This window comes from Nerophis ophidion, linkage group LG06, assembly GCF_033978795.1.
Source record: "Nerophis ophidion isolate RoL-2023_Sa linkage group LG06, RoL_Noph_v1.0, whole genome shotgun sequence".
Taxonomy (NCBI): Eukaryota; Metazoa; Chordata; class Actinopteri; order Syngnathiformes; family Syngnathidae; genus Nerophis; species Nerophis ophidion.
The window spans coordinates 16,395,439-16,412,018 of NC_084616.1; the positions used below are offsets into that span (position 1 = coordinate 16,395,439).

General features: G+C 37.9%; 1 protein-coding gene across 3 annotated transcripts in view; it reads left to right on the plus strand.

Moving 5' to 3' along the window:
* Positions 1–2,739: 2,739 nt before the first annotated feature.
* Positions 2,740–16,580, plus strand: part of LOC133554273 (extracellular sulfatase Sulf-2-like) — a 56,652-nt gene continuing 42,811 nt past the window's right edge. For 2 of the 3 annotated variants that reach the window (XM_061902789.1, XM_061902787.1), the window contains exon 1: positions 2,744–3,070. The gene's annotated coding sequence lies outside the window, so the exon portion shown is untranslated. Of the gene's footprint in view, positions 3,071–16,580 lie in introns of all 3 variants that reach the window. The other variant, XM_061902790.1, reaches the window with a different exon arrangement.

A 16,580-nucleotide genomic window follows, 5' to 3' on the forward strand; every position in this document is an offset into this window, starting at 1 on the left:
TAAATATATTTTCAAATGTACATACAGGTAGCCTAAATACCATGTTACCATCGATTAGCTGGCAGTCATGCCGCGACCAAATATGTCTGATTAGCACATAGGTCAATAAAATCAACAACACTCACCTTTGTGATTTCGTTGACTTTATCGTTGGGAATGCATCTGCTTTGAGTGTCGCAGGATATCCAGACATTCTTGCCATCTCTGTGCCATCTCTGTCATAGCATCGCCGGTAAAAACTAAACGAGGGACTTTCACATCTCTTGACACTGGAGCAACTTAAATCCGTCGATTGGTATTTGTTTGTTTGGCATTAAATGTGGGTGGAGAGAAAGGCTGGATATAAATATAGCTACAAATGAGGCATAACGATGCAATATGTATATACAGCTAGCCTAAATAGCATGTTAGCATCGATTAGCATGCCGTGCTAATCGATGCACATTCTACGTAAATCAACTTGAATCCGTCCCTGATCGTGTTGTTACACCCTCCGACAACACACCAAAGAGGCATAATGTCTCCAAGGTACCGGAAAAGAGTCGAAAAAACAGAAAATAACAGAGCTGATTTGACTTGATGCGTGTGATGTGGTAGGGAAAAATGGCGTTGAGTAACGTTCTGACGTCGTCACTCAGAGAGGCGTTTAATTCGCCAAAATTCACCCAATTAGAGTTCGGAAATCGGTTAAAAAAATATATGGTCTTTTTTCTGCAACATCAAGGTATATATCGACGCTTACGTAGGTCTGGTGATAATGTTCCCCTTTAAACTGGCAAAACACAAAAAACCAACCGTCTCACTAGAGGGCGACTCGGTGTGTCTTGGACTGTTGACTGTAAAATACTATGTTTGATCTCAAGCATGGTTGCCATGGCGATGCTTTGGCTCTGCAGTCAGTTTGTTGTTGTTTTTGTTCCCCCCTATGGAGTTGACTCTCTCGGCTCTCATGGCGATAGTTGATTTCAGTGGCGGGGCTCCGATGAGCTCGTAGCCCCGCCCACATTCATGTTTTCACGGCTTGTTTGATTCACTTGTTGGCGCTCCAATGTCCGCCATCGCCATGGAAACGCCTGTCCGTGTGTGTGTGTGTGTGTGTGTGTGTGTGTGTGTGTGTGTGTGTGCGCACATGGAAGAACATAAACAGACTTCTTGTTCAGCTGTAACTCACCCCCGTAAACGCAAATACAGCAAGTCGTGTCGCGTTAAGTTCACTTCCTGTCTCCAAGATTGTTAAACGTTAATTACAAATATTTTTTATTGAATTTAGGAGAAATAACCTCGAGTTTGTATACGAGTGTGTGTGTGTGTGTGTGTGTGTGTGTGTGTGTGTTCTTGTATTTCTAGCCTCTTTGAGACATGAAGAAGGAAAAGTAGCTTCCATATGAGGAGGTGTGAACAAGTGATGACATAAATCATGGTCCCAATAACATTGCATCTAATAGAGAATGTCTCATTTGCACCCCTGGTGGTGACATCTATCAAAATGAGGGTTGTCCCAAAAAGGAGGGATTTTTCCACATTGACTGTGTGTCGCTTTTAAAAGTGCCCCCCCTCTGGTCAACATATGAAATAACAAGTGTGTGTAAATATTTGAAGTGCTCCCCTGGTCAACATATGAAATAACATGTGTGTGTAAGAAATTTAAATGCGCACCATTTGGGCACAATTAATTACAAAAATAAATAAATATGTATATAGAGACATACTGTAATAAATTTAAGTAAATAATGAAGATGAAAAACTAATTACAAAAAAAATGTTTAAAAAAAGAAAAGAAATATAAAAGCAGGCTTTTTCTCACAGTGTGACGACTTTTTTCTGATAAAAAGAGGAAGAATTTCCTCATTCTCTTTCTTTAATACTGCAATATTTTCTCGTAAAATGATTACTTTTTTTATTTAAAATTATTACTTTTTACGGCAAAATGGTGACATTTGTCATAACATTTTTTGACTTATACGACAATATTGCCCATTTTTTGGTTGTTCTTGTAAAGAATTTACATTTTTCTTAGTAAAATTAGGACTTTTGTCATCATTTGGCCAGGTAAAATTCCGATTATTATTATTATTATATCGCCAAAATTTTCAAGTTTTCCTACAAAACTGTGACTTTTTGTCGAGTAAAATTTAAACTCTTTTCATAAAATTGCCGAAATGTCCAGCTTTTCTTGTAAGATTGCGACTGTTATTGAGTAAAATTCCAACTTTTATCATAACATTGCACAAATGTTCAGCTTTTTGTGTAACATTTTGACTTGCGTTGAGTAAAACGACGACTTTTATTATAATACCGCCAAAATTCTATGTTTTTCTTGTGAAATTGTGACCTCATTTTTCACAACGAGCTTTTTTTAATATTTACATAGTATGTATATATTATTAATGTTGTAAATACACTTCTTTGTATATCTAGATAGGGTGGTCTTAAAGAGGTGGGCATTTTTCTCAGGTCTCAAGAAGGTAACAAATATAAGATTTAGTGTTTGTGTGTGTGTGTGTGTGTGTGTGTGTGTGTGTGTGTGTGTGTGTGCATGTGTGTGTGCGTGTGATTCTGTTCTTTCTGCTTACCCCTCCTCTTCCAGGCAGTCAGACTAACGTCCAAGCCCACCCATTGGCTGTCACTGAGGCCAAGTCCCGCACCCTGCTCTCTCTTACTCCGCTCCCGCCCTCCCTCTTTCTCTCTCTCTCTTTCTCTTCCTCTCTTTCTCTGCTGGGGTGTGAGAGGGGAGGGATGGAGGGCGAGAGTGGGGAGGCGGGCAGACGTGTTGCAACAGATGGCTTTACCAGCGGCGGAGCTCTGGAACGCCCTTAGACAGGCAGCGGCGAGGGAGGGAGAAAAGAGGGGCGAGGAAGCCGGGACAGCGCGAGGAGGGGAAAAATCATCCGAGTGAGACCTCCCACTCGTTTCTCAACTCTTCCTCTGCAGGCAGAAGACAGGAAGACGTCGGCCCGGACACAAGTTTGGAAAGAGGACTTTTGGCCATGGAGGAGTCCACTCTCTGACCGGGGCCGTCATCCTCCTCCACGGGGGTCCGAGAGGAGAACACCTGCCTCCACACGGAGAGGTACACTTTTTTCCAACATTCCCTCTACGTGTGTGTGTGGGTGTGTACGTGTGTGTTCTTGTATTTCTGCCCTTCTTGAGACATCAACAAGGAAAAGTAGCTTCCATATGAGGACCGGTGAACAAGTTAGGACCGGAATCATGGTCCCAATACGGAAAACCATTGCATCTAATAGAGAGCCAAATACTAGAGTCTGTGAACATTGCTCCAAAGTCAGGATGTTTTTGTTGATTTAATGTGCATACAAAAGTAAACAGGTGCAAAGGCAGCAATATATGATTGAAAAAAAGACGGCAGGGAAAGAAGGACTTCCCTATTCATCCCCGAAAAAAATCCGCCAGGTTGATTTTACGACTTCCGGTGCTGACGTAACACAACCCGCGTCCCATACGTGATCATAGGATGAACAAATACACCACGGTACTAAGACTATGGTGCCCAGAGTGCGACACAGGAGCCATCTGTGGTCCGTGGCTCCTTTGTCATCGGCCTTGAGTACATTACAAAAAGCAAAGAATAGAGATCTCATCCATCAAAATGAGGGTGGTTCCAAAAAGGAAGGATTTTTCAAATTGACTTTGTGTCGATTTTAAAAGTGCCCCCCCTTCTGGCCAACATATGAAATAACAAGTGTGTGTAAGAAAGTGGAGTGGTCCCCCCTCTGGTCAACAAGTGAAATAACAAGTGTGTGTAAGAAATTGAAATGCGCCCCCTTTGGCCAAATTTAATTAAAAAATAAAAATTAAAAAGATGTACGTAGAGATATACTGTAATAACTTGAAGTAAATAATGAAGATTAAAAACCAATTACAAAGAAAAAATAGCATGTTTTACTAAAAGCTTATCTTTTATATTTGCATCGTATGTATATATTATTGTTGTAAATACAAATATTTATATATCTAGAAAGGGTGTGTGTGTGTGTGTGTGTGTGTGTGTGTGCGTGTGCGCGTGTGTGTGTTCTTGTATTTCTACACTTCTCGAGACATCAAGAAGGCAAAGTAGCTTCCATATGAGGAGGTTTGAACAACTTAGGACTGAAATCATGGTCCCAATATGGAAAACCATTGCATCTAATAGAGAGCCAAATACTAGAGTCCGTGAACATTGCCCCAAAGCCATGATTTTTTTGTTGATTTAATGTGCATGCAAGAGTAAACATTGACAGGTGCAAAGGCAGCAGTAAATGATGAAGAAAAGACTTTGAAATGTGCACCCTTTGGCCAAAATTGATTAAAAAAATATATACAGACGTGTGTGTGTGTGCGTGTGTGTGTGTGTGCGTGTGTGTGTGTTTGCAAAATAGTGATAACTGCTTTCTCCTTGCCAGTTCCTTGTTGAGGTCAGTTAGACTGCATAGTAAGGATGTCAAAAATAAAAATGTAAACATTTTTATGAATCTCTATTCTCATATGTAACAATTCTTAATCGATAAAAAAAAAAAAAAAAAGATCTAAAATATTTTACTTTAAATTAAAAAAAAAAGCTTGTAATTGTTTTTTTTTTAATAATATTAAATCAAATCAAATCAAATAAATCATAATACAGGTACTGAGAAAACAGACCCAACCCGAAAGTAAGAAAGAAAAAAAAAAATATATATATATATATATATATATATATGTATATAAAATACAAAATAAAATAAGAATACCACCCTAAACATACAGAGACATGTGACTGAATTAAAAAATAATTGAGGTAAGTGGAGAGGTCCATTGTCAACAGTGAGTGTCACATGTGTCCTATAGTGTCTGTAATGTATCTATGTAAGTAATTATGCGGCCCCAGGTCAAGTCAAATTGTTTTGGTGTACTCCTTAGATTATTTTTAATTTTCTCTAAATCCAAGAAAAACGTGAGGTCCTTAAAATGTGGGGGCAAACTGTGATTTCCACTCCAATAAAATACTTCTACGAGCTAGTAAGGATTGCAAAGGCCATACTATTCCAAAAAGTCTGCTTCATTTTCTGATAGTTTGGTTGAATAATTCCACCCTATGTTTTATTTTTATTTTACTCTGTCCTGTCCAGCCTGTCCAGATGCTACACAGATTTACTTAAAACATTTTTTAAAAAAGGAAAGTGTTGGATGCTTCTCTTATTGCCGTATTTGTAGTTGACTTTATGAAATGTTTAGGTCAGGGGTCTCAAACATGCGGCCCGCGAGACGTTATAATGCGGCCCACACTTCTACCGTCCAAAGGCAAAACCTAGTAACTCACTTCTAGCTGATTTTGAGAAAACAAAGGAAAACCAATCCATCTTGATGCTGTCTTACAAAGATCTACAAAGTCATCAAACGTATAGATGTTTTCTTGAGCTTTCATTTTCTTGCCGATTGAGCCATGGATTGAATCTGCCCTCATGAACGTGTGCCCTTTCTCCAGATATTTTATCACAATCTCGGGTGGGCCCCATTCTGCGATTTGCACATTGGGCAAGAGCCGTGTACAGCGTCCGGTTTTTATTTTGACCTCCACAGTTATCTGCCCAAAAGAGTATGCAAGGGGCAGAATCAAGAACAATACATTTAATGAAGGTGCTTGCAACGTCCTGGGCCAATCTTCCAAATATCCCCTCGTGCTATAATATCACATAAACAGGTTGACCGTCGGCCCCCATTCGTGCAAATGTCTCATTAAAGACAATAAGGCGACTGACAAAGAAGCTTCGATTGGTCCCTTGAGATACTAGGTTTTGCTGTTGTGTCTACACGGTTGTGTGGTAGTTGCTAGGTCCTGCCATGCGCGTAACAGCTTACTTACGGAACAAATGACAATATCGCATACACTAATGTAAAGCATATCACCTAGGAACTCCAAAATTATTATCAGCTCAGTTTTGACCAAAATTGAGTTACTGGGTTGTGCCTTTGGAAGGGAGACTTTGATATGACAATACAATGCTGGTGCGCACCGCGAGTTTAATATGAACGGCGCTTGACAGCGTCATACTTGCAAATGCTCCAAATTTTCAAGGGAGATCCCTGAATTTCAGGGCATCTATTCTCTCCAATTCCTGTAGGTTGGGAGTTCAAAACCCGGCCGAGTCATAGCAAAGACTATAAAAAAACCCCACTACTACCCACCACGTAGTCTGATAGTTTATACATCAATGATGAAATATTAACATTGCAACACATGCCAATACGGCCTTTTTAGTTTACTTAATTGCAATTTTAAATTTTCCACGAGTTTCGTCTTGAAAACGTCGTGTAATGACGACGTGTACGCAAGACGTCACAGGTTTTTAGGAAGTATGGGCGCTGCGCACACACACACAAAGCTAAATGTCGTCTGCTTTAACGGCATAATTACACAGTATTTTTGACATCTGTGTTGCTGAATCTTTTGCAATTTGTTCAATTAATATTGGAGAAGTCACAGTAGAAAGATGGAGTTGGGAAGCTTTAGCCTTTAGCCACACAAACACACGGTGATTCCTTGTTTAAAATTCCTGGAGGTGAAACTTTCCTATGGATCAGAGCGCGGCCAAGAGAACATGGATCCCGACCACATGTCAACCAGCAGGTTTCGGTGAGAAAATTGTGGTTAAAAAGTCAGTTCTTACCGGAGAAAAGCTGAGCTTGTGCCGTCTATAGCAGCCGTCGACTTCCCTGAGACACTGCGCGTCAAGACACCCGTGGAGACACCCTTCCGACTATCAGGTCATATTAAACTCACTAAAACACTAGCAACACACTAGAAATATAAGGGATTTCCCAGAATTAAGCTAGTAAATGTGTCTAAAAACATCAGAATCCGTCCCTTTGCAATCGCGTTTTTTTTTTTTTTTCTAGTCCGTCGCTATCAATATCCTCAAACATGAATCTTTCATCCTCGCTCAAACTAATGGGGAAAATGTCGTTTTCTCGGTCCGAATAGCACTTTTTCTTGGAGGCTCCCATTAAAAACAATGTGAATATGTGAGGAGCCATCAAACATGTGACGTCATCGTCTGCGACTTCCGGTAGAAGCAGGGCTTTTCTCTTAGCACCGAAAGTTGCGAACTTTATCGTGGATGTTCTCTACTAAATCCTTTCAGCAAAAATATGGCAATATCGCGAAATGATCAAGTATGACACATAGAAAGGACCTGCTATCCCCGTTTAAACAAGAAAATCTCATTTCGGTAGGCCTTTAACATCAATATTTATGGAACATGTCCACAAAAAATCTAGCTGTCAACACTGAATATTGCATTGTTGCATTTCTTTTCACAGTTTATGAACTTATATTAATATTTTGTTGAAATATTATTCAATAAATATATTTATGAAGGATTTTTGAATCGTCGCTATTTTTAGAATATTTAAAAAAAATCTCACGTACCCATTGGCATACCTTCAAGTACCCCCAGGGGTACGCGTACCCCCATTTGAGAACCACTGCCTTAGGCTGTTGTAGCATCTTAGCGTCGTAACGTGTTGTAGCATCCTAGCGTGTTGTAGCATGTTGTAACACCTTAGCGTGTACAGTTATCTCATGTTTTCAATATTGTGAACTCTGTTGTTGCCTCGAGTGCACATTCTGTTTTTGATTGATTGAGAAATTTATTGACATCTTAAATAATTAAATCCATGTAATGCTTTAAAAAGGCAAATGTCATGTACATCAGTGGTCCCCAACCTTTTTGTATCCGCGGACCGGTCAACGCTTAATAATTTGTCCCGCGGCCCGGAGGGGAGGGTAATCCTTTTTTTAATTTTTTATTTTTATTTTATTTTATTTTTTTCTTTGTCATGAAAAAGGGACGTTTTTATCATGAAAAAGTGAAAAAGGGAGGTTTTTGTGGTTGGTGCACTAATCGTAAGTGTATATTGTGTTTTTTATGTTGATTTGATACAAAAATTATTATTTTATTTTATTTGTATTTTTTTAAATAAAAATGAATTAAAAAAAATTCTGCGGCCCGGTACCTGGCCGCGGCCCGGTGGTTGGGGACCACTGATGTACATGACTATGCACATGTTGACTCCAAGAGTGTGCAAAACACTAACCACATATAAACCTGGAAAGTTGCTGGGCATCAATTTTGGTTCAGATCGGGTAGAGGTTTTCCACATGTCACCACCGGGGGAAGCGTAGAGTCACCGATGAGGGCCATGTAGACAAAAAGGGGGTCAAAGAGAAGACATAACGAGGACATCGTTGGCCGCGCAACAGGCTGACGTCATCCGCTGATCCTGCTCAGCGGCCCACCCGGGGGCAAAACCATGGCAACGCCGCCCTGTGACCTTTGAACTTGATGCAGCTGGGAGCCCCTCGGGGTGCCTGCACACACACACACACTCGCTTTTATGTCTTTGTAAGGACCGTGTCCCTCGCACGCGACCTCCTCCTCCCACTTCCTGTCTCACGCTGAAGGACGTTACAATATGACCAAGTGTACTGTGGCTGTCGGGGTGGTCACATGACCACACGAGTCTCAGTTGGCGTGTGCACTCCTGTGTGGGTAAACAAGTGTAACTTTTGTGTCTTTACGCATTTTTTTTTTTTTCAACGTAAATTTGGCAAACGCATTTTTACTTCCTTTTTTCGGACGCCACTTTTTCAAGCAATACAACTCAAAGTGAGACACAATGCAAAGCGGAATCACCAAAGAGAGGCCAATAACGACAACGGTGTCGATGGTCACCATGGCAACCGTCAGCTAGCCCGACAACGCACAGGAAATTCAGCAAAACGCTTCATGTCGCGGTCCTGTGGCGTGTCATAATCATAACTGTCACCTGCATAAACGTTTATCTCCGGTAAATGCTTCCAGTTCGCTCGGCAACACATCCTGTAGCCCGTAAAGTGAGGTCTTCAAAATAAAAGCATGGCAGTAAGAACACGGCTGCACCACAGGGCACTGCAAGTTTTTTTTGTACTAGTTCTAAGTTGAAGTGGATATTCTTACATTCTTAATTTTTGTATGTTTTGGAACATGCACTGTGCTTCTATGGCGTGGCGTGGTTGGGAAAGTGGCCGTGCAAGCAACTTGAGGGTTCCTGGTTCGATCCCCAGCTTCTACTAACCGAGTCACGTTCATTGTGTCCTCGAGCGAGACACTTCACCCTTGCTCCTGATGGGTCCTGGTTAGCGCCTTGCATGACAGCTGCCGCCATCAGTGTGTGAATGGGTGAAATGGAAATAGTGTCAAAACGCTTTGAGTACCTTGAAGGTAGAAAAGCGCTATAGAAGTAAAACCCATTTACCTTTCTATTGTGAAATAACTTCCCGTTCAACTGTCCATTCTTGACGCACACTCCACGTTACTTGTGTATGGTCAGCACTGTTCGTCAATATTATAGTTTCTTGCTATTTTACCACAAAAGTAAATGAATTACTGATGAAAAATAATCTGTAATTCATGTCAATTAATTATTAAGGAGAGCAATTCATGCGTTACTAAAAAAAAATAAAAATATTGAGACGTTTCATGAGAGCAGAGTGCATGTGCCTTTAAAGGCCTACTGAAATGAGATTTTCTTATTCAAACGGGAATAGCAGGTCCATTCTATGTGTCATACTTGATCATTTTGCGATATTGCCATATTTTTGCTGAAAGGATTTAGTAGAGAACATCGACGATAAAGTTCGCAACTTTTGGTCGCTAATAAAAAAGCCTTGCCTTTACCGGAAGTAGCAGACGATGTGCGCGTGACGTCACGGGTTGTAGGGCTCCTCACATTGTTTACAATCATAGCCAGCTGTAGCTAAAGCTATTCGGACCGAGAAAGCGACAATTCCCCCATTAATTTGAGCGAGGATGAAAGATTCGTGGATGAGGACGTTTAGAGTGAAGTACTAGATAAAAAAAAAAAAAAAAAAGGCGACTGCTCCAGGCAGCGGCAGGCGGCGTTTCAGATGTAATTAGACACATTTACTAGGATAATTCTGGAAGATCCCTTATCTGCTTATTGTGTTACTAGTGTTTTAGTGAGATTGTAAAGTCATACCTGAAAGTCGGAGGGCTGCGGTGAACGCCAGTGTCTCTCAGAGAAGCCAATGGAGGAGCCAAGATCACAGCTGCCTTTTTGAGCTGCAGGAGGAGGTCCCATAATCCACTGATGTCTCCGGTAAGAGTCAACTTAATATCACAAATTTCCCATCCAAAAACTTGCTGGTTGACATAGAGAAACATGTTCGCTTGACCGCTCTGTGTTAAAGCTTCTCAACAAAGAAACACCGGCTGTGTTTCGGTGCTAAAGGCAACTACTATCCACTGCTTTCCACCAACAGCATTATTCTTTATAGGCTCCATTATTAATTGAACAAATTGCAAAAGATTTAGCAACACAGATGTCCAAATTACTGTGTAATTATGCGAGGAAAAGAGACTACTTTTAGCCAGGTGTGGTGCTGGGCTAATATGTCCGCTACAACCCAAGACGTCACAAACACGCGTCATTTTCAACAAGAAAATCCGTGGAAAATTTTCAATTGTAATATAGTAAACTAAAAAGGCCTTATTGGCATGTGTTGCAATGTTAATATTTCATTGATATATAAACTATCAGACTGCGTGGTCGGTAGGAGTGTGTTTCAATAGGCCTTTAAAAGACTATGCCTGTTGCCAAGTGTGTTTGTTAGCTTCGCAGCTGTGTCAAATTTTCTCACTGGACTGCGTTAGCGCTCGCTAACAAAGAGATTGAACGTACGTCCATGGCTGTACTCTCTTTGTCCACAATCGGGGTATTGTAGGCTTGAAACTTGATACTTCCATCATAGATTTGTTGTTCATTATTCCCTCATAGTAGTGGTAGTAGTGTGTACGTGTACGTGTATGTGTGTGTGTACTCAGCCTGTATATTTGCTGTGGGATGTTGCCTTTTTCTATTTAGTGTGCTTGTACGTATTTCACTTCTGACGTGAAAGTAATTCATCGGATTATTCATTGCTTGTAAAAGTGTTCTCAATACCTGACGTTAAAGCGTTTGTGTGCGTTTTGACATAATCCACCGCAGCCAATCGGAAGCCTGAAAAAAATCTGCTTGTGTCGACAAACGTGTGACGTTATGCTGTTACGTTTCGAAACAAAGACAATTTTGTGGACCTGCACGGTGTGTGTGTGTGTGTGTGTGTGTGTGTGTGTGTGTGTGTGTGTGTGTGTGTGTGTGTGTGTGTGTGTGTGTGTTGTATACATCTATCAGTATGCTGGTCATGTTCTTGACCAGAAGGAGGATTGAGTGGAGAATGAGAGGTGGTGATGTACGTGAGTGTGTTTGTGTGTGTGTGTTCTTGTATTTCTAGCCTTCTTGAGACATCAAGAAGGAAAAGTAGCTTCCATATGAGGAGGTGTGAACAAGTGATGACATAAATCATGGTCCCAATAACATTGCATCTAATAGAGAATTTCTCATTTGCACCCCTGGTGGTGACATCTATCAAAATGAGGGTGGTCCTAAAAAGGAGGGATTTTTCCACATTGACTGTGTGTCGCTTTTAAAAGTGCTCCTCCTCTGGTCAACATATGAAATAACAAGTGTGTGTAAGAAATTGAAATGCGCACCCTTTAGTCAACATTTATAAACAAAAATAACTAAATAAATATGTATATAGAGACATGCTGTAATAACTTGAAGTAAATAAAGATTAAAAACCAATTTCAAAAAAAAAAAAAGCAGTGTTTTTCTCACAATATGTCGACTTTTTTCTTATAAAATTGGGAACAATTTCTCGCATTCTTCGTTTCTGGAATATTACAATATTTTCTCTTAATGGAATTACTTGTTAATGTAAAATTATTACCTTTTACTGCAAAATGGTGACATTTGTCATATAAAATTCAGACTTTTATCACAGTATTGCCCATTTTTTTTGTTCTTGTAAAACTGACTTTTTTTGAGTAAAATTATGACTTTTGTCATTTTGCCAAGTAAAATTCCCATTATTATTATATTATCGCCAACATTTGGAAGTTTTCCTAAAAAATAGTGACTTTTGTCGAGTAAAATTACAACTTTTTTCATAAAATTGCCAAAATCTTAAGCTTTTCTTGTAAAATTGCGACTGTTATTGAGTAAAATTCCAACTTTTATCATAATATTGCACACATGTTCAGTTTTGCTTGTAAAATGTAGACTTTTTTTTATAATACTGCCAAAACTCTACATTTTTCTTCTGAAAATGTGACCTTTTTCCATTAAAATTTCAACAAATTTTTCTCAACGAGCTTTTTTATATTTGCATAGTATGTATATATTATTAATATTTTAAATACACATGTTTATATATCTAGAAAGGGTGGTCCTAAAGAGGTAGGATTTTTTTCTCAGGTCTGAAATAACAAGTGTGTGTAAAAATTTGAAGTGCTCCCCCTCTGGCCAACATATGAAATAAGTGTGTGTAAGAAATTGAAATGCGCCCCATTTGGCCAAAATTAATCTAAAAAATAAAATAAATATGTCAATAGAGACATACTGTAATAACTTAAAGTAAATAGTGAAGATTAAAAAACAATTACAAACAAAAAAAAATCTACAACAAAATGAACTAAAAGCAGTATTTTTATCAATGTGTTGACTTTTTTATTATAAAATTGGGAACAATTTCTAATATTCTTTCTGTTTCTCTAAAATAGTAAAATTATTACTTTTTTATGTAAAATTATTACTTTTTAATGCAAAATTGTGACATTTTTCATATAAAATTAAGACTTTTATCACAATATTGCCCATTTTTCGTTTTTCTTGTAAAACAGTGACATTTTTTGAGTAAAATTCCAACTTTTGACCTCATTTTGCCAAGTAAGATTCCGATTATTTATATTATATTGCCAAAATTTGAAAGTTTTCTTACAAAATTGTGACTTTTGTCAGGTAAAATTACAACTTTTTTCATAAAATGGCCAAAATGTGAAGCTTACTTGTAAAATTGCGACAGTTGAGTAAAATTTCTACTTTTATCATGGTATTGCACAAATGTTCAGTTTTTCTTGTAAAATTGTGACTTGCGTTAAGTAAAATGACGACTTTTATTATAAAACTGCCAAAACATGTGAAAATGTGACCTTTTTCCTGTAAAATTCCAACTCATTTTTCACGGCAAGGTTTTTTTGTATTTAAATAGTATGTATATATTTTTAATGTTGTAAATACACATCTTTATGCATCTATATTTTACCATGAATTGATTAACGTGGACCCCGACTTAAACAAGTTAAAAAACGTATTCGGGTGTTACCATTTAGTGGTCAATTGTACGGAATATGTACTGTACTGTGCGATCTACTAATAATAGTTTCAATCAATCAATTAATCTAGAAAGGGTGGTCTTAAAGAGTTAGGCTTTTTTCTTAAGTCTCCAGAAGGTACGAAATACACGAGTGTGTGTGTGTGTGTGTGTGTGTGTGTGTGTGTGTGTGTGTGTGTGTTTCATTAATGTTGTAAATACACTTCTTTATATATCTAGAAAGGGTGGTCCTAAAGAGGTGGGCTTTTTTCTTAGGTCTCCAAAAGGTACGAAATACACGAGAAGTGTGTGTGTGTGTGTGTGTGTGTGTGTGTGTGTGTGTGTGTTTTTCATTAATGTTGTAAATACACATCCTTGCATATCTAGAAAGGGTGATCCTAAAGAGGTAGACCTCTTTCTCAGGTCTCCAGAAGTTCAGAAATACAATATTGTGTGTGTTAAAATGTCATTATTCAGAAGTGCGATGACTGTTTATCATTTCCTCACCACATTTATTCTTCTAAAAGGAAGAATGTGTCATATCATAAATGTCAACTAGCAGAAGCATCATGGAAATAAAAACCTATTTAATGCATATTTTTATTCAAATTTTTTCATTTTTTTCGTCGTTAAATCCCCACTGAACGGTCGATTAACAAAATCTCCTTTAGTCCAAAGCAAAAAAAACGGTGGGTTTTAACATCCGTGGCTGTGGGCAACCTCCTGTTGTCCTTTTTTTATTCTTACAAGCGTTTCAAAATGTTGCCACTCCGCTCAGTGAGCGTTATGCTGACTCAGTAGTTCCTTAGCGCCATTCCCACGTTCGCTCCGCTTCCGCGGTGTTGCGTGATGATGTTGACAAACGGGCGTCGCTTTCCACTTTCTCATGCACGCCACATGATTACCAACATGACCTCTCTTCACATAAAGACTTGGCTCCAATTTTCCAATTAACGCCTTGTCCTCGAGTAGAGATGCTCGACGTTGGAGTACTTACCGATTTGCCGATACCGTCCGGCAACGATGTCAACCGATGAAGTCGTCACCTCCGCAAAAAATCAATCGATGAAAGTACAGTGTTTTATTTTCCTCTTTTCCCACCCAGTGTTACGGTTCAAACTGTGTTGCCAAAAGTGTTAAACACACTTGTTAAATAAAACCTCTGCCTTGTTTTAATGCCTACTTAGGCCTACTACGCTTCTGTGTTTTAATTATGGTCATTATGGGGCTACTTAATGAATACTTAGGTCTGCTACACTACTGTGCATTAATGATGGTCATTATGGTGGTACTTAATGAATACTTAGACCTACTAGGCTACTGTATTTTAATGTTGTCATTAAGGTGGTACTTAATGAATACTTAGACCTACTAGGCTACTGTATTTTAATGTTGTCATTAAGGTGGTACCTAATGAATACTTATGTCTACTGCACTACAATATTTTAATTATGTCATTATGGTGGTACTTAATGAATACTTAGGTCTACTACACTACTGTATATTAATGTTGTCATTATGGTGGTACTTAATAATTAGATCTACTACAATACCGTATTTTAATGTTGTCATTATGGTGGTACTTAACAAATACTTAGGTCTACTACACTACTGCATTTTAAATGTTTTAATTATGGTGGTACTTAATTAATACCTAGATCTACTACACTACTGTATTTTAATTTTGTCATCATGGTGGTACCTAATGAATAGTTAGACCTACTAGGCTACTGTATGTTGATATTGTCATTAAGGTGGTACTTAATAATTACTTAGGTCTACTACAATACCGTATTTTAATGTTGTCATTATGGCGGTACTTAATGAATACTAAGGTCTACTATATGCTACTGTATTTTAATGTTGTCATGGTGTTACTTAATGAATACTTAGGTCTACTACACTACTGTATATTAATATTTTTATTATGGCGGTACTTAATGAATACTTACATCTACTATACGCTACTGTATTGTAATGTTGTCATCATGGTTGTACTTAATGAATACTTAAGTATACTACGCTACTGTATTTTAATGTTGTCATTATGGTGGTACTTAATGAATACTTAGGTCTACTGCGCTACTGTATTTTAGTGTTGTCATTATGGTTGTACTTAATGAATACTTAGGTCTACTACGCTACTGTATTTTAGTGTCATTATGTTGGTACTTAATAAATACTTAGGTCTACTACATTACTGTGTTTTAATGTCATCATGTTGGTACTTTATGAATACTTATATCTACAACACTACTGTATTTTAATGTTGTCATTATGGTGGTACTTAATGAATACTTAGGTCTACTACTCTACTGTATTATAATGTTGTCATTATGGTTATAATTAATGAATACTTAGGTCTACTACTTAGGTCTACTACTTAGGTGTACTACACTACTGTATTTTAATGTTGTCATTATGGTGGTACTTAATGGATACTTAGGTCTACTACACTACTGTATTACAATGTTGTCATTATGGTTATACTTAATGAATACTTAGGTCTACAACTTAGGTCTACTACGTTACTGTATTTTAATGTTGTCATCATGGTGGTACTTAATGAATATTTAGGTGTGCTACTTAGTTCTACTACGCTACTGTATATTAATGTTGTCATTATGGTTATACTTAATGAATACTTTGGTCTACTACTTAGGTCTACTACTTAGGTGTACTACACTACTGTATTTTAATGTTGTCATTATGGTGGTACTTAATGAATACTTAGGTCTACTACACTACTGTATTACAATGTTGTCATTATGGTTATACTTAATGAATACTTAGGTCTACTACTTAGGTCTACTACGTTACTGTATTTTAATGTTGTTATCATGGTGGTACTTAATGAATATTTAGGTGTACTACTTAGTTCTACTACGCTACTGTATATTAATGTTGTCATTATGGTTATACTTAATGAATACTTCGGTCTACTACGCTAGTGTATATAAATGTTGTCATTATGGTTATACTTAATGAATACTTAGGTCTACTACGCTACTGTATATTAATGTTGTCATTATGGCGGTAATTAATGAATACTTAGGTCTACTACACTACTGTATTATAATGTTGTCATTATGGTTATACTTAATGAATACTTAGGTCTACTACGCTACTGTATATTAATGTTGTCATTATGGCGGTAATTAATGAATACTTAGGTCTACTACAGTACTGTATTATAATGTTGTCATTATGGTTATACTTAATGAATACTTAGGTCTACTATTTAGGTCTACTACTCTACTGTATTTTAATGTTGTCATCATGGTGGTACTTTGAGAGCCAAGTTCGGGAACCACTGCCTTTTGTGATATCAGTATCAGCGGACAAAAAAACG